The 26659-nt window shown below is 44.0% G+C and overlaps 1 protein-coding gene across 5 annotated transcripts in view; it reads left to right on the plus strand.

Annotated features, from left to right (window-relative positions):
- The window catches only part of HDAC6 (histone deacetylase 6), a 1533697-nt gene that overhangs the window by 343700 nt on the left and 1163338 nt on the right, over positions 1–26659 (plus strand). The gene's annotated exons all lie outside the window — the stretch shown is intronic.

Genomic DNA, 26659 nt, shown 5'->3' on the forward strand with positions numbered 1-26659 from the left:
AGTCAGTTAACCAAACACTTCTCCCGTGTTGTCCATAAAAAGGGACACTTTGTGGCCAGTGACCTTGCCTGGGTGGCAAATAAAACAAAGTAAATCCAGAATTTGTAAGGTTTACTTGTACTGTGTGATGCACACTAACTTTGGACAGACCAATTTTAGCTCCCACCGGCATTGTAGCTGTCACCACAGATGTTATCATCATAGAGTGAGAGTGGGCGGGGATTTATCAAGTGTACATGATTCAAGGTATATGCCTGTATACCATTTTACAGATAAAGAAGGCATGAAGAACCTTAGAAGTAAGGGTTTCAGGGTTCCTGTCAGAAGACCGAAGATGCATTCTGTCGAATGCGTCTTGGTCGAACTTCAAATATCAACGTGACGAAGCAGCATATAAGTGAATTCTTTTCCTGGGAAAGAAGTCGCTTGGCCATTTCCGTCACTTTGCTGTTTTCGGCACTGTAGTGCAATCTCAGAGTTGGTATATTTAAGTAGGGGGTGTGTGGAGGGCACAGCCCCCACATGGGCGGGTTTGGGGGGGGGTGAAACCCCCCACTTAAAATAGTGTTTAGTGTGTGTTTGTTTGTTTTTTTGTTTTTTTGAGAACAGCGATTTTTTTTTTTTTCCCCCCCTGGGAAAAAAATTGCTGTTCTAGTAGTTCGCTCTTTTTAGATGTCCTTCAAGAATGCAACTGCAGTCCTGACATATGGGTTGTCCTGCCTCAGGCAGCCCTTCGGTCGGCCAGATTCCAAAGTCTGGGTCCGGCGTCGGCCGATGTCGCCTCCTCCCCGACGTCAGAGTATAAAGGCATCAGCCGACGCCATCTTCTTCAGTCTTTCTTGCCGCGCGGTGCCCGAAGCAGAAGCAGTTCGCAAGTGCCGGTCGGTCAGCTCCTGTGTTTTCAGTTACCGAAGTCATCTAAAAGCTAAGTACCCCGTTGGGGAACATTTTTTCTTGCCTCAGCCGATGTCAGAACAAATTGAGAAAGTTAATAATTGTTTGTCTTGTGGTAAACAAATACCTCATAAGGACTTCCATTCTTACTGCCTCCCTTGCCTGGGCCCAGACCACGACGTCTCGGCCTGTGCTTGCTTTAATAAGCGCAGTCTCAGGTGCCGGGCAGAGTTTGCCGAAGACTTTTTTGGCGAATCCTACGCTTACAACATGCCGTCGGAACAACCGACAGCACAAACTACCAAAAAACGAAAGGACCGGGACCGACATCCTCGGCCTGCGTCTTCCACCGATATAACGCCTAAGCCCTCCATGAGTGCTTCGGTCCCTTCGGAAGTGGTAATTCAACCGCTCCAGGCCGACGACACCGCGTTAACTCATCCCTCGGTCTCGGACACTACACCGGTGCCGGTTGTTGATTTTCCTCCGGAAACCGAAGTTCTGGATCTACCCGACACCATTCCCGTGGACAAAGTTACCCCTGCACGTGGGGCAGCTAGGCCTCCTGTATCCATGTCAATCAAGGCCTTTGCACGTGCTAAGGCCGCCAGCCAGGCCAAGGCCCATCCTAAACCTACTTCTCAGGCCCCTTCTTCTGACAGACAAATCATGTCTCTGGCTGCAGATCTTATCTCTCTTATCAGGGGGTCTCAGCCTCACCCAGACAGAGGTTCTCAGCCGCCTGCAGAAAGAAGGCCTAGAACTGAGCAGGCAGACAACCTCTCTTCAGATGAAGCCTCTGGGGATTCAGAGCATTCAGATACCCAAGAAGAATCCTTTCAGGCCTATGAGGACTCTGATGCTGAGGAATCTGTTCCCTCTGCCTCTCCTCCAGAGGATTTTTCTTTCGGTGAAGTCCTCCACTCCATGAGGGAACATTTTAAGTGGCAGGGTCAGGAATTTTCTGATTCTAGGAAAAGGCTACGTACCTTCCTTAAGTTACCCCAGCACAGACCTTTAGCTATCCCTCCAGTTTTGGATGTCCTGGATGATGTTTTCTCCGACTCCAGTGCTTCCCCTGATTCTCTCCCTCCTGCTCCTGTCAAACCAGACAGATATTACAGGGTCCCTGACACTCACAAGCATCTCTTTAAGGCCACTCTGTGGATCTAGAAACTATTTCACAGGGCCCCAAAGGAGTGGCTACCTCCTCAGCCAAGAATCCACTGCCAGCTGACAGGGAAGCAAGGTCCCTGGAGAGATGGGGTAAAAAAGTTTATACCTCTTCCACCCTTGCCACGAGGTCACTTAACTGCCTTTTTCATATGTTTCAGTACCACGATTATTTACTGGATGATTTGCAGAAAAAGATAGCCTCTCCTGAGCCTATAGACAGAAAGGCATTGCAGGATTTGATTCATAATACCCAGCAGGTTAGTAATCATTTTCTACAGTGTGGTTATGATGCATTGGAGGCTTCATGTAGGGCAGCTATGACAGGGGCTGTTATCCGTAGACATGCTTGGTTGAAAGAACAGCCACTGCCAGATCATGTTAAAGTAAAGCTCCTGGACGCACCTCTGGATAAACAGAAGCTTTTTGGTGCTAATGCTCTGGATGTGTTGAAATCTATTGAGGAGAAGGCAAAATCAGTACAGACAGTAAAGGATTTCCTCCAGGTTCAGCCACCAAGGTTCAGCAGGAATTGGCCTTCAAAGAATTGGTCCTTTCCAGACTCTGACAAGTTTCAAAGGGGAAGGAACAGGCATGCACGAGGTAGAAGGCAATACCGAGGCTCCTACAGGGGACGCCAATGGCAACCACAAAATCAGAGAAGTGGCACAGGTAGTTCACCTGCACCACAGAGACAATCACAATGACTTACCTTTCACTCCGCCTACCAAGGCTCAAAGAGAAGCACCTCTAGGCGGAAAATTATCTCTATTCTCAAAAAACTGGCACATTATAACAAAGGACAATTGGATTCTGGACATAATAGACAGAGGTTACAGGTTCCACTTCCATATCTTACCAACAGGACAAGGCATGCCAAACCTGCCACAAAATCAAAGGGCAGAGGCACTCATAGAAGTCTCAAAGCTGTTACAAATAAACGCAATAGAGAAGGTTCCTCCTCAGGAACAAGGCCAGGGATTTTATTCAAGACTGTTCCTTGTTCCAAGAAAAGAAAAACAATGGAGGCCTATATTGGACTTGTCCGTTCTAAATACTTTTCTCATGGTGCCAAAATTCAAGATGCTGACATTACAGCAACTTCTTCCCATGCTGGGCAGTGGGTCTTGGCTGGTTACTCTGGACCTCAAGGAGGCATACCTGCATGTCCCTATCAGACACAGTTGCAGAAGATACCTCAGATTTCTTGCAGGAACAGAGCACTATCAATTCTCAGCATTGCCGTTTGGCTTATCTACTGCGCCCAGAGTATTCACGAAATGCCTGGCATCAGTAGTGGCACATTGCAGACTCCAGGGGATTCAAATATACCCTTACTTGGACGACTGCCTAATACAAGCAGACAGCAAACAGACCTTGATAAAACACTTGGATTACGTCATTCAATTGCTGCAGGCTTTGGGATACACAGTAAACATTCAAAAATCAAGATTACTGCCATCCCAAGAGATTATATTTCTAGGAGCAAAACTGGACACACAGCTACAAATGGCTTTCCTCACAGAGGAGAAACAAGAGCATTTAACAGCTTACTTCAAAGGCCTAGCAAAATTAACCCACCTGACCGCAAGGAAGACCCTGCAGGCCCTGGGGTTCATGGCATCTTGCATTCTTCTAATCCCTCTGGCAAGACTACACATGAGAAAGCTGCAATGGCACCTGAAAAGCTTGTGGTCGCAACACAGCCACAACCTAGAAGACATAATACCACTCATACCATGCCTGCAAAGGGAATTTTTGTGGTGGGCTCAAGCAAGTCACTTAAACGAAGGCATGCTTTTCAACAAACCTCCAACAAGTCAAACTATTACAACAGACGCCTCAGACCATGGATGGGGGGCGCACATGGACAGCAGATGCATTCAAGGGCAATGGACTCCCATGGAGATGCATCAGCACATAAATCAAAAAGAGATGTTGGCAGTGATGCATGCAATAGAAGCCTTTGGAAAATCTCTTCAGCAAGGTCATCTGCTAATAAGGACAATCAACACCACTGTCATGTGGTACATAAACAAACAAGGGGGCACTCATTCCTACCCCCTCTGCAGACTAACAATGATTCTTTGGGAAAAGTCCCTGAAACTGAACATCTACTTGCAATCCCAGTTTGTTCCGGGCAAGGACAATGTTCTGGCAGACAGGTTGAGCAGAAATTTCTTGGATCCACACAAATGGATGCTACACCCACGCATTTTCTCATAAATAGCATCTGCATGGGGAAGACCAGACATAGACCTCTTTGCATCTCATCTCAATCATCACCTGGAAAGGTTCTGCACAAGGATACACCATCCTCTAGCTTGGAGAACGGATGCTCTTTCCTTCAGCTGGAATGCTCTAACAATTTATGCATTCCCTTCTCTACCTTTGCTCACCAAGGTGTTACTGAAGATCAAGGCAGAACAACCAAGAGGAATCTTGATAGCTCCAGACTGGCCAAGGCAACACTGGTATCCACTACTACTGAGCATAACTCGCACCAAACCGTGGCCCTTGCCTCAATGGCCTCTGCTCATGACTCAACACAGTTACAAGACTGTTCATCAGAACCTGCAAACCTTAAAGCTGACAGCTTGGAGAGTTCCATGACTCAGACCCATGACTCCCTCTCCGAAAAAGTTCAGGAAATTTTGCTGGAGGCACGCAGACCTTCCACCAGAAAAACCTATTCGACCAAATGGAAGAGATTCACCACCTGGAATGTCAACAAGGGCCAGGATGCATCATTGATGAACATACCTCAGATATTAGAATACTTGGCAGAAATGTTTCACAGTGGCCTCTCATACTCTTCCATCAAAATCCACGCTTCAGCTATCTCAGCACATTACAACTGTGATCCACCTGTGTTTTCGCATCCCTTGCTAAGACAGCTTCTAAGAGGCATAAAGAATATCAAACCTCCAAGGAAGCTACCAATTCCTGCATGGGACCTCAATTACGTCTTGGAAAAATTAACTCTTCCTCCTTTTGAACCAGCAGCATCTTCAGAAATGCAATTTCTCTCTTGGAAAATGGTTTTCCTGTTGGCAGTCACCTCAGCAAGAAGAGTCTCGGAGATACAGGCCCTCATGGCAGTTCCTCCCTTTCTCATCTTTCATCAGGACAGAGTTTCCCTTAGGACCAATCCTTCATTCATGCCTAAGGTGATATCCAGAGTGTCTCTAAACCAAGCAATTCACCTGCCTACTTTCTTTCCTAATCCTCAAAATAAAGGGGAAAAGCTGCTGCATACTTTAGACATTCACAGACAACTACGCTACTACTTGGACAGAACAAAGTCCACCAGGAAGTCTGACCAACTGTTTGTAGCCTATGCTGCTGGAGTGCAAGGAAAAGCAGTCTCCAAACAAACTATCTCAAAATGGATTGGACACTGCATCAGATTTTGTTATTCTTTTCATGGAAAAAGTGTGCCAGCTAATATTAGACCACACTCCACCAGAGCTATGGCCACATCCACAGCTTTTCTAAGAGGAGTGGCTACAAAAGATATTCTGGAGGCTGCTACATGGAGCTCCGTGCATACATTTACCAAACACTACAACCTGCCGTTATACTCCAGATCCCGAGCAGGCTTTGCTTCGGCAGTCCTGCAGGGCCTTCTAGCTACACAATCTCTTGCTTAGTCCTACCACCCCCAGCTTGGCTATGGTATTCAACCCATGTGTCAGGACTGCAGTTGCATTCTTGAAGGACATAGTACAGTTTTGTACCTACCATAAATGTAGATGTCCGATAGATATGCAACTGCAGTCAGGTTTTCCCTCCCTCCTACCCCTCTGTTTTTCCCCTTTTGGGTCCTTTCTCCCCTTACCTATCAGCTGGGGATATATATTATGGTGTATCTGTTTATTACTGTTGTGCATATCTGGTTTTATCTGTTTATCCATTCACAAAATTTAGCCTTCCTTGTAGGGCACCTGGCATCTGGGGCAAGAAACACTGAAGAAGATGGCGTCGGCTGATGCCTTTATACTCCAGCCGCTCTGACGTCGGGGAGGAGGTGGCATCGGCCGACGCCGGACCCAGACTTTGGAATCTGGCCGACCGAAGGGCTGCCTGAGGCAGGACAACCCACATGTCAGGACTGCAGTTGCATATCTATCGGACATCTACATTTATGGTAGGCACAAAACTGTACTTTTTGGGGGTCGATATAGCAGCGTTCGATCTTTTGATCGTTCACTGTTATAATACAGACCCGGGTTTCATAGGTTGTAGGTCCCATCATTCCGTGATCATTTAGCTAGAGAATTTTGTGACTGGTTTAATCCCAGGGAGTGGCACCTCCAATTCCTCTGTTATGGGTTTGTGGTCACACTTGGGACCGAGGGTTCTTTTAGCATGTATTTATGTTTATATATAGAAGGTAACCTTAGCTGAATGGGCATCATTATTCCAAGAATGTTCTAAATAAGATTAGGACCCTTTGAGTTTTGCCTAGTGATCATTTGGTTTTGAAGCAGTGCTCTTGGTTCGTGTTTGAGAGTAAATGGGGAGAAAAAGATGATGTTTACATTTTTGCACTTTTCTCTTTAAGGTGTGTTGAAGTAAGAGGTAAGAAATTTCCCTTTTATAGAAAGGAAAAACTAATTTTGACTGGTAAGTCTAGAACTTTATGCGAGAGGTAAAAGGCTTGACATTTTTTTCAATGCAGCACTTCACTTCAGGCTTGGAAATAATTCTGAATTACTCCTTGTACCTCCCTGTGTACCTCCAACAGGGGATAGCATCCCTTGACCTTCCAAATGCTCCTTTCTGCTGCCATCTCAGAGAAATTTCAACCAACTCTTGGATAAGATGTGATTTGTGTAATCAGGATGCAAGATGGAATCTGTCATTTTCATTCATTCCTCAACAAATGAGTTTGGATCTGACTCTGCTGCTTTTTCCAAGCTCGTGGAACACTGAAACTCTTGAGCTCCACCCTTACCCATAATGCACTAGACCTCTACCATACTTCAGATCTTGCTTGCCTTCTTTGCCTTTGGATGTGGTGTTCATTGTTAGCTCTTGAGCAGCAGCATTTTTTTTGTGAGTAAACTAGGAATTTTACATCTTTAACCATTTACCTTTCTCTTATTGAAATTTTTTCTACAGATCCTCCTACTTTGCCCTTCCTGCACTTTTTGGTGCATCTCTAAAATACCATAGCTAGTATTTTCTCTTTCCCTTTTCTCCCTTATACCTTTAAGGTAGTTGTTTTTATTACCATTGTTGGTAATATTTTCCTTTTTCGAAACAGACTTGTAAAAGGTCACAACCAAATCAAAATTCCACTTGAGAAGCGGTAACCAAACTGACTTTATTACAAATAATCCGTAGTTGTGTACAATGTTTACATTGTACACAGCTACGGATTATTTGTAATAAAGTCAATTTGGTTACCGCTTCTCAAGTGGAATGTTTTCCTTTTTCTCTTTCTTTACCAGTAACTAAAAAAAAATACTTTCTATAATATTCCTTTCTTTTGATTCTCTCAATAGTTAGGTCTGTGAAACACTCCATTTTTGAAAAATGTACAGCCTGTGGTCATAAAATCCCATTCTCAGATGCACACACTTTGTGTGTTTATTGTTCAGACCAGGCTCGTTTGGATTCTGTCTATAGTATTTGTGAGGTCTTTAACCCTAATGCCCTTACTGATCATAGAAATAAACATTTTGAGAGGATTATTCCCTTCTAAATCCTCCGATACAGCATCTGGGGCTCAAACTCCTAAGAAATCAGACAAGGAAGAGGCTAGAAAGCATTCCCTGGACCCTGCAAGTATTTCGTCTCTGGGTTCGGAACCACCTCTAAAAAAAATTTCAAAGCCTTTGGATCTGATCTCTTCAGATCCGATGAAGAAACCCTCTGGTCTGACTACTTCGGATCCAAAGACAATGACAAAAAGTTTAGAACTGACATTCTCTGATCCCGACAAAGCATAAGGAAAAGTCACCTCAGATCCGATCTCTTCCAAGCCCTGAATCTGGTATCTCTTCATCTCCCATCTCCTTTTTTGGAAAGGCTTCACCATTCTAGGGCTTTACCTATAGCTTTTTCTTGTCATTCCTCTAGAAGTCTGACCTGAGCAGATGTGAACAGGATGATGAGGAAATTCTTCTTGACACCAATTCAAATCTGGATTCTCTCAGCTCCCACCACGTCGGGTCTGGAGACCTTCCTGAGTACGACCCCACCTATTTGGTCTTCTACTCTGACCTGACTTTGGTTTCGGATTAGTTGGTCTGAAGATCATCGTAGCTTCTACAGTGATACCTTCTGTGAGTGGACTGGCTCTGAGCACATTGGAGCTGGATGACTCCCGGAGCTGTAGCGTCGCTGCCAGATCCAAGGTGTTGGCGTTGACTTAGAGGTTTTCGGAGTTGCCTCTGCTCCTCGGAGTCTCTGTGATGGACAGCTCTGCTCCAACCCCTGCCTCAAGTGGTTTGCCTTATGGTTGGAAGACGCCGACAATCCAGAAGCATGTCTTCTCAGAACTGTCAGCCTCTTTCTGTATGAGAAATTCTGTTTTAGAGGTAGTGGAGAGAGTTTTCTGTACTCCAAGAGAAAGGACGTGTCCGTCATCCTCTGCTCCTACTTTGCAGACCTAGTTGTTTTTGCATCTTGAGTCTCACCTTCATGTACCACAGGTACAGCCAACCACAAGTCTCCAGAATACCCATCAGGGTATATTAACATCTTCTGACACCTCTCCAGAACATCCCACTGAAGAAGTCCTTAGGAAGAGAAAGTACAAAAGGAGGCACTTAAATGATCCTCATGAGTCTGTCATGGACAATACTGATTTCAGTTGAGGAGGAAGAGTCCCCAAGATCACCACTTGTTGACATCTCCTTTGGAGATGTACTAGAGATCCTCAATCAAAGGAGTGGCTGGTGTACTGACAACACTTCCAAGAGGAATCGTTATTTTTGGAAGCCTTTGGTCTGGCCCATCTACCACCTGGATGACTCTACCCACTGATGAGCTTAATTTGATCTCTCAATGGATGGAGCCTAATTCTGTTGAGCCTTTTCCCAAGAGACCAGACAAGATCCCGGCACCACCCAAGGATAGGTAATTTTTGAGCAAAGGAGTACCACTTAATGCCATGGTCGTAGTGGTGGCAACAAAAAAAGGAGCTTCTGTTCATTCTAACAGGGAGTCTAGGATGCTGAACTAATTTGGAAAACTTATATATGCTTCAATGACTTTTGCACTTCGGTTGCTGAATTATTTGACACACGTCACAAGACACCAGAGGGGAAATGATTAAAGAACTTGCCAAATACCTGTCTGGGACCTTTACTTCTGAGGCAGAGAGTTTGATTGCCTCACAGTTGGCTACTCTACAGTCTATTTCAAATTCATCCATGAGGTGCATCTCACATTCAGCTGAAGGTACTGCAAGGGTGGCTGTGTCAGGCATTTCCAGTAGGAGGCATGCCTGGATGTGCCTGTGTGATTCTGCTGAGCCCTTCATGTTTTCCTTCATCAGTGCTCTCTTTGATGGAAGTTTTGTTTGCCCCAAAATTAGACATACTCTCCATATGTGAGCAGAAGGTAAAACCTTGTCTGCTGTTGGTGCATATTTTTGTCTCCTCAAAGGACCTTTTCTAGGAGTACATGAGGTGGTTGAAAAATATGGTTCAGAAAGTCCCAGAGCCTCATCCAAGATCCATCTGGAGACCGTTCCCCCATAGGCAGAGGGAGAACTCTTAATGGAAGAAGTTACCTATGCGGCAGAGGAGGCCTGCAAAATCAAGGGCCTACAGATACTTTTTTGACACATCCTACCAGCGCTCCTGAAACAACGCCTAATTGTCCACCTTTGGAGGCAGTTAGGGGTTGTTTATCCCTGCACCAGAGAGCCTGGCTGGAGATTACAAAAGATTCATGGTTGCAGGGGATTATTTCTAGAAGTTGTGTAGTACCCTCCCCACTCCCTTAAAAGTAAACAGAATTCCTATGTTTCACCCAGTTAAAGGAAAGCAGCAGTACTAGGAATAAAAAAACTGCTATAAAAAAAAGTAATCCAGGAGGTCCTCTCAGATGAGAAATAGTCCAGTACTTGCTCATGATTCTTTTAGTGCCAAAGAAAACAGGGGCTCTCAGCAATCTGAACAAGTCAGTTCAGTATACCAAGCTCAGAATGGTCGTGGTTCAGTCCACTCTGCCCTTTCTGCACAAAGACAACTGGATGGACTCAATAGATCTTCAAGATGTGTACTATCTTATAACAATGAACAGATGTTCCAGAAGATTCCTATGCTTCAGGCTGGAAGTTAGTCACTACCAATTCAAAGCTCTGCCCTTTGGTCTCACCACAACCCCCAGAGTGTTCATCGAATGCATGGTAGTAGTGGCAGCTCACTTGAGACTGCAAGGAGTCTGGGTGTTTCCTTAGATGACTGTCCGTTAACCACTCCGACCAGGCATCATCTGATGAAAGCACAAGATTATGTACTCCAGTTATGGTCTCACCTGGGAATTACTATCAGTGACACAAAATCTCATCTAGGACAAACTCAAATATTGGAGTTCATCGGAGCTTTGTTTGATGCAGTATGCTTGACAGCTTCCCTTCCTTTACCAAGGGTACAAACCATACGATTTCATGTCAAAAAGATAATCCAAAATTCTTCTCAGCTCGATTGATCCTTCAAGCATTGGCATCAATGTATGTTGCAGTAATTTTGGTTCTGTTAGCAAAATACCACACGAGAATTCTTTAGTGGACCCTAGCGACTCAGTGCTCTGTTCTTCACCAGCCTTTGTCCACTCAAATCAAAATAACTCGGGCATGCAGAAATTGCCTCCTGTTATGGATTTACTCTGATCAGATAATGCAAATTTGCCCCTTCATTCTCCCTCATCTAAGGGCAATAGTTACCATGAACGCTTCCCAAATTGGGGGGGGGGACTTTCCTGGGAAAGATACTCCAGAGCACATGGTTCCCCAAAGAAGCCAATATGCATGTCAGTGTCCCATAAATGAGAGCTTTCGTCCTAGCATTGCAGGCCTTCCAAGACGCTCTCCCTTCTGTAACTGTTGCAATTCAGACAGTATGTCAGTGGTCTGGTGCATCAACAAACAAGGAGGAACCAAATCTTACCCCATGTGTCAAGAAGCTTTGAGAGTGTGGCTGTGGGCAATCTCATCCAATTTATTTCTGATAGCAGTACACATTCTGGGAAAATCCAGCATGATAGCAGACAAGCCTAGTAGGTCCATTCTAATGCCTCATGAGTGATATGTCAACATTAACGTGGCGGAAAAGATATTCCGTTGATGGGGCCAGCCTTGCTGTGGCCTCTCTGCATCTCCTCTCAACAAGTGCAGCAGGTTCTTTGTCCTGATGCCCCCATGGGGGAGTCACCAAGAGATGCTCTTCTCCATGATTGGCCCCCAGTCTCCGCTGCTCCTTTCCTTCAATACTTCTAATCTTCAAATTCCTTCATAAAGCATCTCTGTTGAAGAACACAGTCATTTTTATTGCTCCTTATTGGCCTTGTCAAATTTAGTTCCCCTTTCTTTAACCTCATCTGCTTCGCTCGCCCTGGATTCTGGATCCAATTCCAGACCTCTTGTCTCACCTGACAGATATGAATTACCTGGTCATTTTAGGCCTAAAACTGGCCACATGGCTTCTCCAGTTCCATTAATAGCTAGATAGCCCAGGCAGTCTTCCCCCTCTCATCACATGCTTCTGTCTTCCCACAAAGCTTCCACTAGAAAAATGTACAGAGGTAAATGGTAAAGGTTTGTTGCTTGTGTGCAGTAAAATGACACTGACTCCCTTTCAGCGCCAGTACCTAAAGTTCTTGAATTCTTAGCTATAATTTTAATGAAGGTGCTAGTTCGTCAACAATTAAAGTACAACTTTCTGCCATTTCCCATCTTCACGGAGTAAGTAATTTGTTTTTAGCCTCTTCCAAACTTTGTAAAGCCTTTATACGAGGGAACCTTTCTTCTCAGACCTCCTTTCAGTGATCCCACTCCCCATGAGATTTGAATTTGATTTTACAATCTTTGACCCAGTCTTCCTTTGAACCCGTCAGCAAAATGTGAACCAAAATTTTTAACGTAAAGACTACCTTTTTAGTGGCTATTATTTCTGCTAGAGTTTCAGAATGTCAAGCCTCATCTTCTAAGCTTCCTTATTGGATTTTTCATAAGTATAGGGTATCTTTACGAACCAACCCATCATTCCTCCCTAAAGTGGTGGAGATGTCAGAATCGAATATCAATCATACTATCAGCCTTCCAGATGTTCTTCGTATTTCACTGTTATAGTCCTCACATTTGGGTTATCTGCATGCAGTAGCCCTCAGTTGGCCTTATTAACAGTCTTGGGTCCTGTGTCGGTTGCTGTCTCTTCTTTCGTGATGTCAGGTAGTCAGGGGTATAAAACATGCAGCCGATGCCATTACATCAGTCTTTCTTGCCATGCGGTGTCCAAAGCAGAAGCAGTTCACAAGTGCTGGTCTTCAGACTCCTGAAACTTTTGTTTTCGAGTTTCAGATCCAAAGTCTTCAACTAAAAGCTAAGTACCCCGTTGGAGAAACTTTTTCTTGCTCTAAACCGATGTCAGTAAAAGTAAATAATTGCATTTCTTGTGGAAAGCAAATGCCTCCTAAAGATTTTCATTCGTACTGTATTCCTTGCTTAGGCCCTGACCACGACGTACCTTGCTGTCAGTTTTGTGCCTTATTTAAGCCATGAACTATTAGTCGTCTGTATATTTTCGCTTCTAAATATTTTGGTGCTCGGTTCAATTATCCAGATATGTCTTCGGTAAGCCATCCGACTACCGACATTCCGAAAAAATGCAAAGATAAAGACAGAGACAGACCGACTAGGTCCAAAGCTGCTGACGATGCTTCTCCTAAGCCAGTCACCAGTTCGCCGGTACTCAGTGAGGTGCTTTCACAGCCCCTGATACCCACCACTTCAGATTTGCAGGCCTCTACTGAGGCCCATTTGGAGTCGGGTATGCCGCGAGATGCTACAACTGTGGGACCTGTGGATGTTTCTACCTTGGATGTGTCTGGAGCGGCTGTCCAGGCACCGGCTTCTGAGGGTGTATTCAGGCCTTCTGACTTGCATATTAAACCAACACCATCTTCTTCTTCAAGTCCTAAAACTCAAACCATGCCTAGAAAACTGATGCCCAGACCGCATGGTCAGGCCTCTATGCCTAAAAAAAATATGATAAGAATGGCTGAAGACCTTATTACTTTAATCAGGGGAAGCCAACCTTGCCCCCTCTAAGAGACCTAGGACTGAGTTTGCTTATGATATCTCTGACCAGGATTCTGAAATTTCTGTTTCCTCTGATGACCAGGATTTACCTTTATCTACCTATGAGGATTCTGATGCTGAGGCCTCTATTCCCTCTGCTTCGCCCCCGGAGGATTTCTCTTTTGGTGAAACCTTGCATACTCTTAGGGAGCATTTTTGTTGGGAAAGTCAGGAATTCTCTGATTCTAAAAAGAGGCTTAGGGATTTCTTACTCCTCCCCCAGCACAGGTCTTTAGCTATCCCTCCTGTACTAGACATTGTTGATGATGCCTTTTCGGAATCTAGCTGGACCCCGGACTCTTTACCTCCTACTCCCAGAAAACCTGATAGATATTACAGGGTTCCTGACTTGCACAAGTTCCTTTTCAAAAGTCCTACTGCAGATCCCGAGACCATTTCACAGGGACCTACCCCCTCTGATAGAGACTCCAGGGCACTGGATAGATGGGGTAAGAAGGTCTACACTTCTGCAACTTTGGCCATTAGGGCCTTAAACTGCCAGTTTGATACATTAAAGTATCATCAGCATATTTTTGGATTGCTTAAACAAAAAATGATGTTGATTCCTGATTGTGCTGAAAATAAGGATTTACAGGATTTAATGCATTCTGCTGAACAAGATGGAAAACATACTTTGCAATGTGGTTTTGATTCACTTGAGGCATCTTGCAGGGCTGCTGTCACTGGGTCTGTGCTTAGAAGGCATGCTTGGCTTAAGGAGAAATCCTTGCCAGATCATGTTAAAGCTAAATTACTGGATGCTCCTTTAAATTAGGACCACCTGTTTTGCAATAAGGCAAAAGAAGTTCTTAAAAAGATGGAGGAAAAAGCTAAATATATGCAAACTGTTAAAGATTTCTTACAAGTACAACTTTCAAGATTTAGTAGGTATTGGCCTTCTAAGAATTGGTCTTTCCTGCCTCTTCCAGGCCTTCACAGTCCAAACCCAGATCCAGCAGAACACCCACGCTTCAGTCACAGGGTACGCACAGGACTAAGCAGTGGGGGGGCCCCCCACTTCCAAATCTGGGAGTAGTAAAACTCCCCCCATGGTAAACTGTCTCAATGACTTAACTTTAAAACTTCCAAGCCCTTCTCAACTGACTGCCCCTTTGGGGGAAGGATTGTTCTACATGCAAAAAACTGGAAACTCATTACCCAGGACAAATGGGTGTTAAATATAGCGTCCCAAGGATATGGATTTCACTTCCACATGTTACCAACCCCAAACTGTTGGCCAGATCTACCCACAAATCAGTGGGCAGAGCCTCAAAAGCAAGTACTCTGTCTCTTAAGCATAAGGGCTATTCAAACTGTACCAGAAGTGGAAAAGGGGCAAGGTTTCTACTCAAGACTTTTCCTGGTACCCAGAAAAGACGATTCATGGCGTCCTATCCTGGACCTGTCTACTCTAAACACCTTTTTGGTGATTCCAAAATTCAAAATGCTGACTCTTCCCCAGTTACTTCCTATGCTAGGCAAAGATGCCTGGTTGGCAACACTCCGATTTAAAGGAAGCATACGTGCACATCCCAATCGGGGAATCTTGCAGAAGATAACTACGCTTCAAAGCAGGCTACACTCACTATCAGTTCTCTGTACTGCCCTTTGGCTTATCTACTGGGTATTCACAAAGTGCCTAGCTCCAGTTATTGCATTTTGCAGGCAAAGAAATATTCAAATATACCCATACCTGGACGATTGTCTAATTCAGGCAGAAAGTCAGGGCATACTTTTGAATCATCTGGCCTTTGTACAAAGGGTGCTAACTTGTCTGGGGTACACCATAAATGAAAATAAATCACACCTGGTACCCTGTCAACAAATTATATTCCTGGGAGCAAGTTTGAATACAACTTCCCAGATGGCTTTCCTCACGCCAAAGAAACATTCATTTGGCAACCTACTTCAAACTAGTGGCCACAAAAACCCTGCTATCTGCAAGGCAAATACTGCAGGCCTTGGGGTTCATGGCCTCCTGCATTCTTCTAATTCCATATGCAAGACTGCGTATGAGGAAACTACATTGGTATCTAAAAAGCCTATGGTGTCAACATTCTCAGGATCTAGAAGCAATGATTCATATCATACCCTGCCTACACCTAGAGTTCCTTTGGTGGGCAGAGGCCTGCCCCCAAAACAAGGGACTACCATTCACTCTACCCCCTACCGCCCAAACCCTAACAGACACATCAGACTATGCATGGGGGGCTCACCTGGCAGGGAAGTGCATTCAGGGCAAATGGAACCCAACCCAAGTCAAATGTACCTGCATATCAATCAAAAAGAAATGTTAGCTGTACAGAATGCCCTGACAGCCTTCAAGGACCACATTCTTCCAGGACAATTAATGGTAAAGATGGACAACACCACTGTTATGTGGTACATAAACAAGCAGGGGGGTAGCCATTCTTACCCCCTCTGCAGACTAGCCATGGCATTGTGGAACACAGCCTTGAGCTACCAAGTGCATCTACAAGCTCAATTCCTGCCAGGAAAACTAAATACACTGGCAGACGGACTAAGCAGAAACCTCATGGACCCACATGAGTGGAAACTGGAACCAAAGATTTTCAACATGTTGACAAACAAATGGGGGAGCCCAGATATAGACCTGTTTGCCTCTCCCCAGAACTACCAATTAGACAAATTTTGCACAAGGACTCCCCACAAACAAGCTTGGAAAGTGGATGCTCTGTCCTTTAGCTGGAAAAACCTATCAGTTTATGCCTTTCCTCCTCTGCCTCTCCTCTCCAAAGTACTACCAAAGATCAAACAGGACAAACCAAGGACGATATTGATTGCACCAGACTGGCCACGCCAACACTGGTACCCTCTTGTGCAGTGTGTCACTGTTGGCCCCATGGCACCTGCCTCAGACCCTTACCCTGTTGTCTCAGCAGGAGAACCAGATTCTGCACCCTCAGCTTCAAACCCTGAACCTAGCAGCCTGGCTAATTACCTAATCTCTCCTTAACACCCCTAGTAAACCAGTGATGGATATCATTTTAGAGGCAGGGAGGCCTAGTACTAGAAAATCTTGTGCTGAAAAATGGAAAAGATTCTGTGCCTGGATCCAGTCTCAAGGGATGAGCACAGTAGCGCCCAGCTTACCTCAGATTTTACAATACTTAACTGAGATGCTTCACAAGGGCCTTTTTTTCCTCTATCAGAATTCATGCCTCAGCCATTTCAGCTCATTATAACACAGAAGCTCCCCTCTTCTCCCATCCACTGCTCAAGCAGTTCCTCAGAGGGCCAGAAATTTAAGACCACCCAGGAGAGCCCCAACACCTGCATGGGACCTTAACTTTGTATTGGAGAAACTCACTCTTCCTCCTTTCTAGCCAGTTGCTAGTGCAGATTTAAAATTCCTTTCTTGGAAAACAGCCTTCCTTTTAGCAATCACTTCAGCAAGAAGGGTATCTGAATTACAGGCCCTTATGGCAGTGGAGCCTTTCATCATCTTTCATGGAGACAGGGTGTCTCCCAGAACTAATCCCTCCTTCATGCCCAAGGTGGTATCCAGTGTGGCTCTTAATCAGTCCATTCATTTGCCAACCTTCTTTCCTAATCCACAGAACAAAGGTGAACGGATACTGCACCCCTTAGATGTGCACAGACAACTTAGATTTTACTTGGACAGGACTAAACCTCAAAGGAAATCTGAACAACTGCTGGTGGCATTTGCTGCAGGGGCAGAGGGGAAGGCTATTTCAAAGCAAACCATTCCTGAATAGATAGGCCATTGCATTCATTTCTGCTATAAGCACCATGGAAAACCTATCCCACAGGGGATCAGGCCCCATTCATCCGTGGCTGCATCTACCTCTACAGCCTTTCTCAGAGGTGTCCCTACCAGGGACATCCTAGAAGCTGCTACCTGGAGTTCTGTACATACTTTCACCAAGCATTACCATTTGCCAATTTTTTCTAAATCCAGAGCTGGCTTTGCCACTGCAGTCTTACAGGGTCTTATAGCTGGTCCTAATGCTATCTAAATTCCTCCTCCCATCCTTAGCTTTGGGAATCTATCCAAATGTGATGACTGCAACAGTGAAACACGAAGAACATAGTACAGTTGTGTACACTTACCATAAATGTAGATGTTCGAGTGTATTCACTGTTGCAGTCCTGGTTACCCTCCCTCCAGCCCCCTGACTTTTTCTTGGCTATACCTCTACTCTCCTTTACTATGCTTAAAAGCTTTTTGGTGTGTGTGCTTTTTTATTGGAGGTATATCCTTATATGTGTATATATGTGTGTGTGTGTGTGTGTGTGTGTGTGTGTGTGTGTGTGTGTGTGTGTGTGTGTGTGTGTGTGTGTGTGTGTGTGTGTATATGTATATGTATATGTATATATATATATATATATATATATATATATAATATGGTTTACTGCTCCCTATTAAGGGGGCATCTGACATCTGGGGAAAGAAAAACTGATGTAATGACATCGGCTGCATGTTTTATACCCCTGACTACTTGCCGTCACGGAAGAAGAGACTGCAACTGACGCAGGACCCAAGACTTTGTTAATCAGGCCGACTGAGGGCTACTGTAAGCAAATAACCCAAGTGTGATGACTGCAACAGTGAATACACTCGAACATCTACATTTATGGTAAGTGTACACAATTGTGTATATATAAAGGTGTATATAAGTTGTAGCTATTGGAATGTTCACAGACAGTTGCATTTTTATCAGCATAGGACAAATTTTTTCAGGAAATCAGACCAATTGTTTGTCTCTTTTTCGGATTCAAAATTGGGCAAACCAGTTACTAAAGTGACTTTAGCCAAATGGTTAATTGATTCCTTGTATTATTTTGTTTATAATAAAATGGGTTTGTCTTTGCCAAGGCCACCAAAAGCTCATTCTTCTAGGTCTATGGCAACTTCTTCAGTATTTTTATACAGATCTTCCTTAGATTATTTGTGCAGCTGCAACTTGGGCTAATTCTCATACGTTTATTGGTCATTACAAATTTGATCTGGTCTCTAGGGGAAGAGCAACCTTTGGCTCAATGGTGCTTAGTGATATCATTCCATAGAATCCTCCTGGGATTTAGGTAGCTGGGGACTCTGTCTCATTTGTTGAGGGATGAATGAAAATGACAAGATCTGATCACTAGGGGAAGAGCAACTTTGGCTCAATGGTGCTTAGTAATATCATTCTGTAGAATCCTCCTGGGATTTAGGTAGCTGGGGACTCTAGTTATGTACTTGCCATAACTTTCCTTCTGTTTTGTCCATTTTCATTCTTTCTCAACTCCCTCCCTTCAACCCCTTATCAATTTGACTTATGGAAGGATTAGAATATGCTAAATGAACCAATGTTCCTTCATTTGAGCTCCAGATACTGTTATGTCATATCTTTGTTATTTGTTGTTTACTATATAGTGTAAAACGTCAGCAAACAAGATCTGAAGTATAGTAGGGGACTGGTACATTATGGTAAGGGAGAAACTAGAGTTTTTCACTGTTCTACAAGCTGGAAAAAGTAGCCGAGTCAAATCCAAGGGTCATTTCCAAACCCATTTGTCAAGGAATAATGAAAATGGACAACACAGATGGAATGTTATGGTCAGTACATAGTCCCCCTCTCCTCCGGCCCACACACTGTGCCTTGAATCGGCAGAGTTCAACAGTGTTCTAGTTCCTTGCGAGCTAGGCTGAACCTTTGTGCAGAGAATGACGAATATTGCAGAGAAGTATGTTCTTTGTGTTTCACAAGTTGCATTAGTAACTCCCTGGGATTTCCTGCTGTGGAAGTCCTTGGCAAGCCTGAATACCAGAGATTCTTTTCTTCCTAATGGACCAGTGGACACACTTTGATGTCAAGGTGTAAGGTTTGGCAGCTGGTGCCATTTTCTCACTTCTTTCTTGCTGTTAGTGTGTGATACAGATCCTTTGTGTTGGTCAGTCCAAAGTCCAAAGCCAGAGTCTGAACTATGATCAGGCTGTATACCCCATTGGGGAACTATTTTTCTGTAAATGGCATGGTTAGATGTCACTTATCAAGACTAATACTTGCTTGGAATGTGGAAAAGAAATCCCTTCTTTGGGATGTCTACACTGTCATTTTTTCCTACGCCTGGAGCATGATGTGCCCAACTGCCCCACTGTGCTTACTTTAGTTGTAGGACTGAATCCCTAGAAAAGTATTTAGAAAAGGCAAGGGAGCATCAGGAGTCCACAAGCATTATGGTGTCTTTGAGTCAGGCTATGTCCAAGCTTCGCTGTCACAAGAAGACGCTTCCAAATAATATTAGAGATGCAGATGACAACTACTCTGTGTCTGTCAGTCCACCCAGACAGCTGATTGTCAAAGGAGGAGTGATGCTTTCACAGTGCATTCCTCCAGTGGAGTGAGTGTCTGAGGCCTCTGCCAGGAACTTTTTGAAGTCCAATATGGCATCGATCCCATCAGTGTCTGCATAGGCTGATTGACTTGGGTTGTCTGTTAAGTTCGGGATCTCTGTGCAGGTCAGGGCTTTTGGTACCCATCCTAAGACTATTGAAGTGGAAGGTAGAATTCCCTGTTAATCAGAGGAAATTCCATCTGAGCAGGCACAGGCTGCGACCACACATCTGTGGCCTGAGCCGAGTACATCCGACACCACACCCAAGACCAAACCAAAGAGGATGGTATACAAGCTTGTCACACCTTGTTCTGTCTGTGTCTTGGTCCCTTAAGGCCTACCCAGAAGATCTTTGCTGGCTAGCTCTGGCTCTCATGGATATTCTGAGATCCAGACAGCTTAGTCAGAGTAGGCCCCCTGCTACAGAATTTTCTCCTGAGAAAAAGAGGGACCCCTCTCTAAAGGAATCTAGTGATTTATTGACTGATGAAGATGAGTTGGCATATGTAGACCAGATTTTTTTCTGGTTCATATACTGTTTCGCAGTCAAATGAAAATCTAACAGTAGATTCACCACCTGAGAATTTCACCTTTAGAGATACATGCCATAAGATAATGGAGTTCTTCAACTGGGAAGCTCACGATTGCCTCTAGTCTAAGAAATGGGTCAGAGAATTTCTTAGCCTTCCTGAGTACAAACCTCTGGCCTTTCTTATAGGTAGTAGACAGTGTCATTCTGGACTCTTGCTGCAGCCTTACTCCCACCCACCTGCTTCTAGGAAGCTAGACAATTCTGTAGAGTTCTGAATTCCCATAAGCACTTTTTTAAAAACCCTGTGGTGGAACCTGATGTGGTGTTTTTGGGTCCCAGGGAAGCCAAATGCAGTGCCTTTTAGAAACCCCTGCCAACTGAAAAAGAGGGTAGGACCCTAGATAGGTTTGACAAGAAGATGTACACTTCAGGCATGCTGGCATTGAGGGCTCTTATTTGCCCATTCCATATTGTCAAATACCAGGAAACTTTCTTGGACCAGATGAAAGACAAACTAGAAGGGATGGAGGGATAGAGCTCTCACTAAAGAATTGCTAGACATCTGCAACTCTTGTTGTCAGGTTGCAGAACATCCCTTGCATTGTGCCTTTGATCCTGTAGAAGCAGCTAGTAGGTTGACTGCTTCTTTGTGTATTATTAAGAGGCGTGCCTGGTTTAGGGAACATAACCTGCCTAAGTGTGTTAGTTCTGAAATCTTGGATGCTCCACTTGATAAGGAATTTCTCTTTGGACCAAAGGCCCAAGCCATTTAAAAAAAAAAAACTGGAGGAAAAGGCTAAGTCCCTGCAGACTGTTAAGGATTTTTTTGCAGGTTCAGACACTGTGGTTCAGTAGGAACTATCCTAAGCCCTGGTCCTTTCCTGCTTTTCAGCCTAAGCAAAGAGGAAGGACCACCAGGAGAAACAGAGACCACATAGGTGATGGCAAGCAGAGCAAAGCACAAGGCAATGACTGCAGGGTCCCAGTAGGAAGCAATCATGACTCGCCCAGGCATGTTCCTGTTTTCCCACCTTAAGCTACTCCACAACCTCCCCCTCAAGGTTAGGAGGTAGACTTTTTCCCTGATGGCTGCAAATTACCAAAAGATCAAGTTACAAACTTTAGTTTGTTTCTCTTTCAAGTTATGCAGGGATTCCATCAGTTCCAAAGGGTCAGCTCAAAGACAAAGTCCTAGATCAACTTCTTACTGGACTACGGCTCCATAGAACCATTTCTCAAGGAAGAAAAGGACATAGGACATTATTCAAGACTTTTTTTTTTTTTTTTTTTTTTTTTAATACCAAGGAAAGAAGGAACTTGAAGAACAGTATTAGACTTGTCGCACCTAAACGGGTTTTTCAGGGTTCCTAAATTCAAAATGTTAATGCTACAAAAAACTTCTGCCTCTGCTAACCATCCAGGCTTGCTTGATTACCCTAGATCTAAAGGATACCAACCTCTACCTCCTCAGTAGTCAAAATGCGCAGGAGGTGCCTCCGCTTCAGAGCAGGTGAGAAGCATCATCAGTTCTGTATTTTGCCCTTTGGTCTGTCTGCTACTCTGAATACTTGCAAAATGTCTGACTGCAGTAATTGCTTTTTCCAGGACAAAGGGCATTCAAATTTACCCTTATCTGGATCATTGTCTTGTCAGGTGCAGTCAATAAAATAACTAGAAGCCTCTCTACTCCTAACCAAAGTCTGCTTCTTAAGCTTGGGATTTGCATTTAATCTCAAGAAGTCAAACCTCACCATCTCTCGAAGGATAATAGCCTCCTTCCACAAGACAGGAGACCCTTCTTAACCCAGTACTTTCAATCCGTACTACTACAGGATCTGTGAATGCCAGACAGATCCTTAGAGCCTTTGTGTACATGGTCTCCTTTATTCTAATGATACTTCCTGCCAGAATATACATAGGAAGAAAAACAATGGTATTTAAAAGAAACGTCTGGTGTCAGCACCAACATCCTTTGAACAACAAAGTATAGCCTCTTCCGTTCCTGAAAAAGGAAACTCATTGATGGATAGACTCCTGTCTTTAAAACAAGGGAGTCCTCTTCCAGTTCACACCAGATAATCAGGTCATGACCTTAGACACAGCATGGGGCACTCACTCCAGCCACCTTCAAGTCCAGGGCCTGTGGGAACCTACCATTCTTCAGACACTCGTCAATCAGAATGAAATTTTAGAAGTATTCAAGCATGGTGGCTTTCAGAAAACTGTGGAATCCGGGACTCTCTTGTTAAAGACAAGCAGTACCGCTATTATGTGATATTTAAACAAACAAGGCAGGAGTCACTCTTGTCCTTTCTACTGCCTTGGCAGGACAGTTATAGGATACAGCTCAGAAAATCGGATTTACATCTTGTGCAATACCTGCCAGGAGATAAAAAAAAAAAAAAAAAAATCTGACAGACCACCTAACAGGACAATGTCAGACCCACACAAGTGGATCTTGAACAAGAAAATTTTCACAACACTTGCTCAAAGATGGGCCATGCCAGAAGTTGACTTTAGTTGCCCATTTTCTTTTTAGGCAAAAAAGAAATATTGCTAAAGGGTCAAAGACAGCAAGGCCTAGAAGATGGAAAGCTTCTCCTTCTCATGGACAAGTCTATTTCTATATGCTTTCCCTCCCATACCTCTCATCTCAAGGTTACTAATCAACATTAAGGAGAGAGGAAGTGCCAAAGGTGATCCTAATTGCACTATTTTGGCCAAGGTGGCATTGATTCCTGTTGCCGCTCAGGTTGAGCAGTCAGGAGACGTGGGCTTCTGCCACAGCAGGTGAATCTTTGGTCATGGAACAGGATAATGGTAAACAACATCCACCCCAGCCTGAGCACCCTGAGACTATGAACATGGATGGTCTGATCCTTATCCTTATCCTTCAGGAAAGCTCCTTACACAAGAACATCTTAGTCACTCTAAAAGAGGGTAGAAAGCCCAGCATGAAGAAATCATACCTTTCAAAATGGAAGAGATTCTCCTTATGGTTCCAGACCAAGGGTCAGAAACCTTTGTCAGCACAACTACCCTTGGTTTTATCATAATTGGTAGAACTTTTTTCAAAAGGCCTTTCTTATTTTTAAGTCAAAATTCACATCTCTGCAGTGTCTGCCTACTTTCCTCTGCAGCTCCCTCTTTCCGTCAGTCCTCTTGACAAAACTGTTCCTTAGGGGGTATCTTCCATCTCAGGCCCTCAAAAAGAACTCCTCCATCTAGGGAACCTTAAATTTGTCTTGGAGAAGCGTATTCTACCACCTTTTAAATTGGCAAGGTCCGCAGATTTAAAGTTTTTTTTTTTTTGTAGTTAACTGAATCTCCTGGACCTTGCATAGCAGCCTTTCCTCCTTCCATTGAAATCAGAAGAGCAGGACTGATCTTGTACCTTAGCTTCTTGTCACTATATAACTTCCTCTCCTGCGCTTGTATTTAATCTACCCAGTGTTTTTTTTGCTATTACAGAAGTGCTGAGGCATTCAAAAGATATTTAAAAATGTACTTCAAACATTGGAAGATTTTGTGTGCATACTAAGATACCCTTCCATATCAGTGTTGCAGTATTCATAACCGATGCAATCTCTTGCCAGGAATAACTCAACTTCCGTCTAGTATACCAATGCCTTAGTATTTACAGGCACCCTGCATCACATGTATGCTCCCTGTGTAAGGCGTAGGGCATAAAGGTGACAGAATTACTCGCTCAGAATTTCTTTGCTGCCAGTCAGAGCACCATCACTGAAGATTGGTCTGAATGCCCTTCTGTTGTGCTGGTTACCAAGCAGCATTTGAGATGCATCTTCTTTTTATTTTGTGTTGTTGGGTTCATGTCATCCAGAAAGTGAAAATGTCAGTGTGGGAGGCAGTATTTTGTCTTCCAAGCTTTTGTTCCCAAGACCCTACATGGTAGTCTGTTTTCTTTATCCAATTATGTTGAAAACCATCATCTTAAGCTGTTGGCTTTATGCTTTATGGCAGAGTCTTCCCATCCCAAGGGTCTGCCATCTGCCAAGAAAAAGGCCCAAAAAATTCAGGTCTGATACGGCTGCTGTCCAGCCTTCCCCAGACATCTCTCTCTCAAGGTTAGTGAAAGCCCAGAGGATTGTACCGTGGCTGCATCAAATTCCTCTGCCACATCCATGTGGTAGGCCGGGATAGATCAGACTTCTCACACATCCTTGGAGGCTTTACAAACATCTGCTCCTGATGTTGAAGAGCAACCTTGGCTGATTATATCTGAGGGACAGAGGGAGATTCTTCAGATCTTAGTTTGAGGAGATCTTTACTACATTTGTTGAATGTTGTCATGGCACTGATCATTCTAAGGTGTTTTGTGTGGACATCCTGCAGAAAAAGAAACAAAAAAACAAGCATATTTCCCCTGTAGCTAAGGATCCCCAGTTTAATTGACAGGATTTTAATATGGAGTTATTAAATGCTTTAATGGCCTTAAAGCCTCCTCAAGGGGTGGCTGTGCCTGCCCCCTCCCTGGTCTTCCACTCCTCTTAAAAGATCCTAGAATCGTCAGATGAGGATCTAAATTCTGGGGAAGAGTATATGGTTTACTCTTACTCTTATACTTTCCTCCTTGGACTAGGGTTCAGAAGAAAATAGGATTTCATTAGTCCTGATTCCCTTTTGGAGGAACTGTCTTTGGAGATACTGTGACCTGCATGATGGAATTTTTTTTAAGTGGGATTGTGCCCAATTCTCTCATATTGGGGAAAAAAGTATTATGAGCTCCTCAAGTTGGAGTCTCTTAAGCCATCAGCTGTTCTGCCTGTTTTGGCTGTCACCCTGGATTACCTTTACAGTAGCTTCTGTGACCCCAGTTCTCAGCCCCCTGCTCCCAAGAAGTCTGATAGATTTTACAAGGTGCCTGACAAATGTAAATTTCTTTATAAATACCATTCTACTGATCCTTCTGTGGTGTCTGTCTCTTCTGACAAATCTTCCAAGCTGTGGCCTTCTACCAAGTTGCTTCCCTCAGAAAAGAGTAGTAGGGCAATGGAAAGGTTGGGCAAAAACGTTTATACGGCTGCCACCTTATCCTTTAAGGCAGTCAGCTGGCAGACTTGTATGACCAGGTATGTTTTGGTCCTCCTTTCTGAGTTTTCCAAATTGGTTTCTGACTTTCCTGATTCTGAGGAGAAGGCTTCTTCCCTTTCCCTGCTGGGCTGTACCTCTCATATGGCTTGCCATTCTATCAAATGCAGCTACGATGCAGCTGATGCCTCTCCAGGGCTGCTGCCTTTGGTTCTGTTATGAGGTATTACTCTTGGCTTCATCTTCAGGCGTTGCCTGATTGTAAACTGTTGGATGCTCCTTTGGGTAATAAAAATCTTTTTGGTGTTGCTGCTGCTGAACTTTTTAAGTTTCTCCAGGATAAGTGTAAATCCTTGCAGAAATTGAAACATTTTTGTTTCTCCCATTCCTACGTTTCAGAGGAATTACCTCTCCAAATCTGCTTTTATTTATTGGTAGTCTCACTCCACCCCCACACCCACCCCCAACCTGAGGGTAAAAAGGGTTGAAGACGCGTGCCTCCTACTAAGTTTACTCAGACCCCTACTTCCCAGAAACCTGCTTTTTAGGATAAACCCAGGTTCCATTTGATAGTTGGCTTCCCTATTCCCTTGGACAGGTTCCCTTATCCCTCTGTCTTTATCTGTCTCTTCCAGATTGGTTAAAGATCACAATAGGCTCTTGGGGTCTGTCTATTAACTGCCATGGATATTTCATGGTTTGGAAATCCATTCTTCCTTTTTTGAGCATCTCTCAACCTCATCGAGAAAACATCCTCTTTTCTCAGAGGTTCTCCGTTCTCTTTTGGTCCAGAGCACCATTCAAGCTGTGTGCCCCCTGCCCAGGTAGGGAAGGTTTTTTTTTATTTCATAATGTTCTTGGTTCCCAGAAATGAGGGTACTTTAAGACCAGTTTTGGATCTCTCCCAGCTTAACTCCTTTGTCAAGATTCCTTTCTTTCAAATGTTGACTATTTAGATTATTTTTCTTCTTCCCCAGGCCTTTCTGGTTTCTCTGGATCTCAAGGATGCCTACCTTCATATTTTTATTCATTCCCTTTTCAGGAAATGTTTAGATTTCTCCATTTCTTCGTTGCATTTTCAGTTCTCTGCTTTGTCTGTTGGGCTCTCTATTGCCCCAAGGGTATTCACCAAATGCCTGGCTCCTGTCATTGCCTCTTGCAGGATGAGAGAAGTTCAGATCTTTCTTTATCTGGATGAGTTATTCATTCAAGCTTCTTCTCCCAATGCTCTGCTTCAGGATCTCCAGTTTACTATTTCCTTGTTGCAAAGTTGAGGGTTCACTATAAACTTCCAGAAATTATCTCTGACACCTTCTCAGGATCTT

The sequence above is a fragment of the Protopterus annectens genome, chromosome 8.part0, assembly GCF_019279795.1.
Source record: "Protopterus annectens isolate FY-2018-M chromosome 8.part0, PAN1.0, whole genome shotgun sequence".
Taxonomy (NCBI): Eukaryota; Metazoa; Chordata; order Ceratodontiformes; family Protopteridae; genus Protopterus; species Protopterus annectens.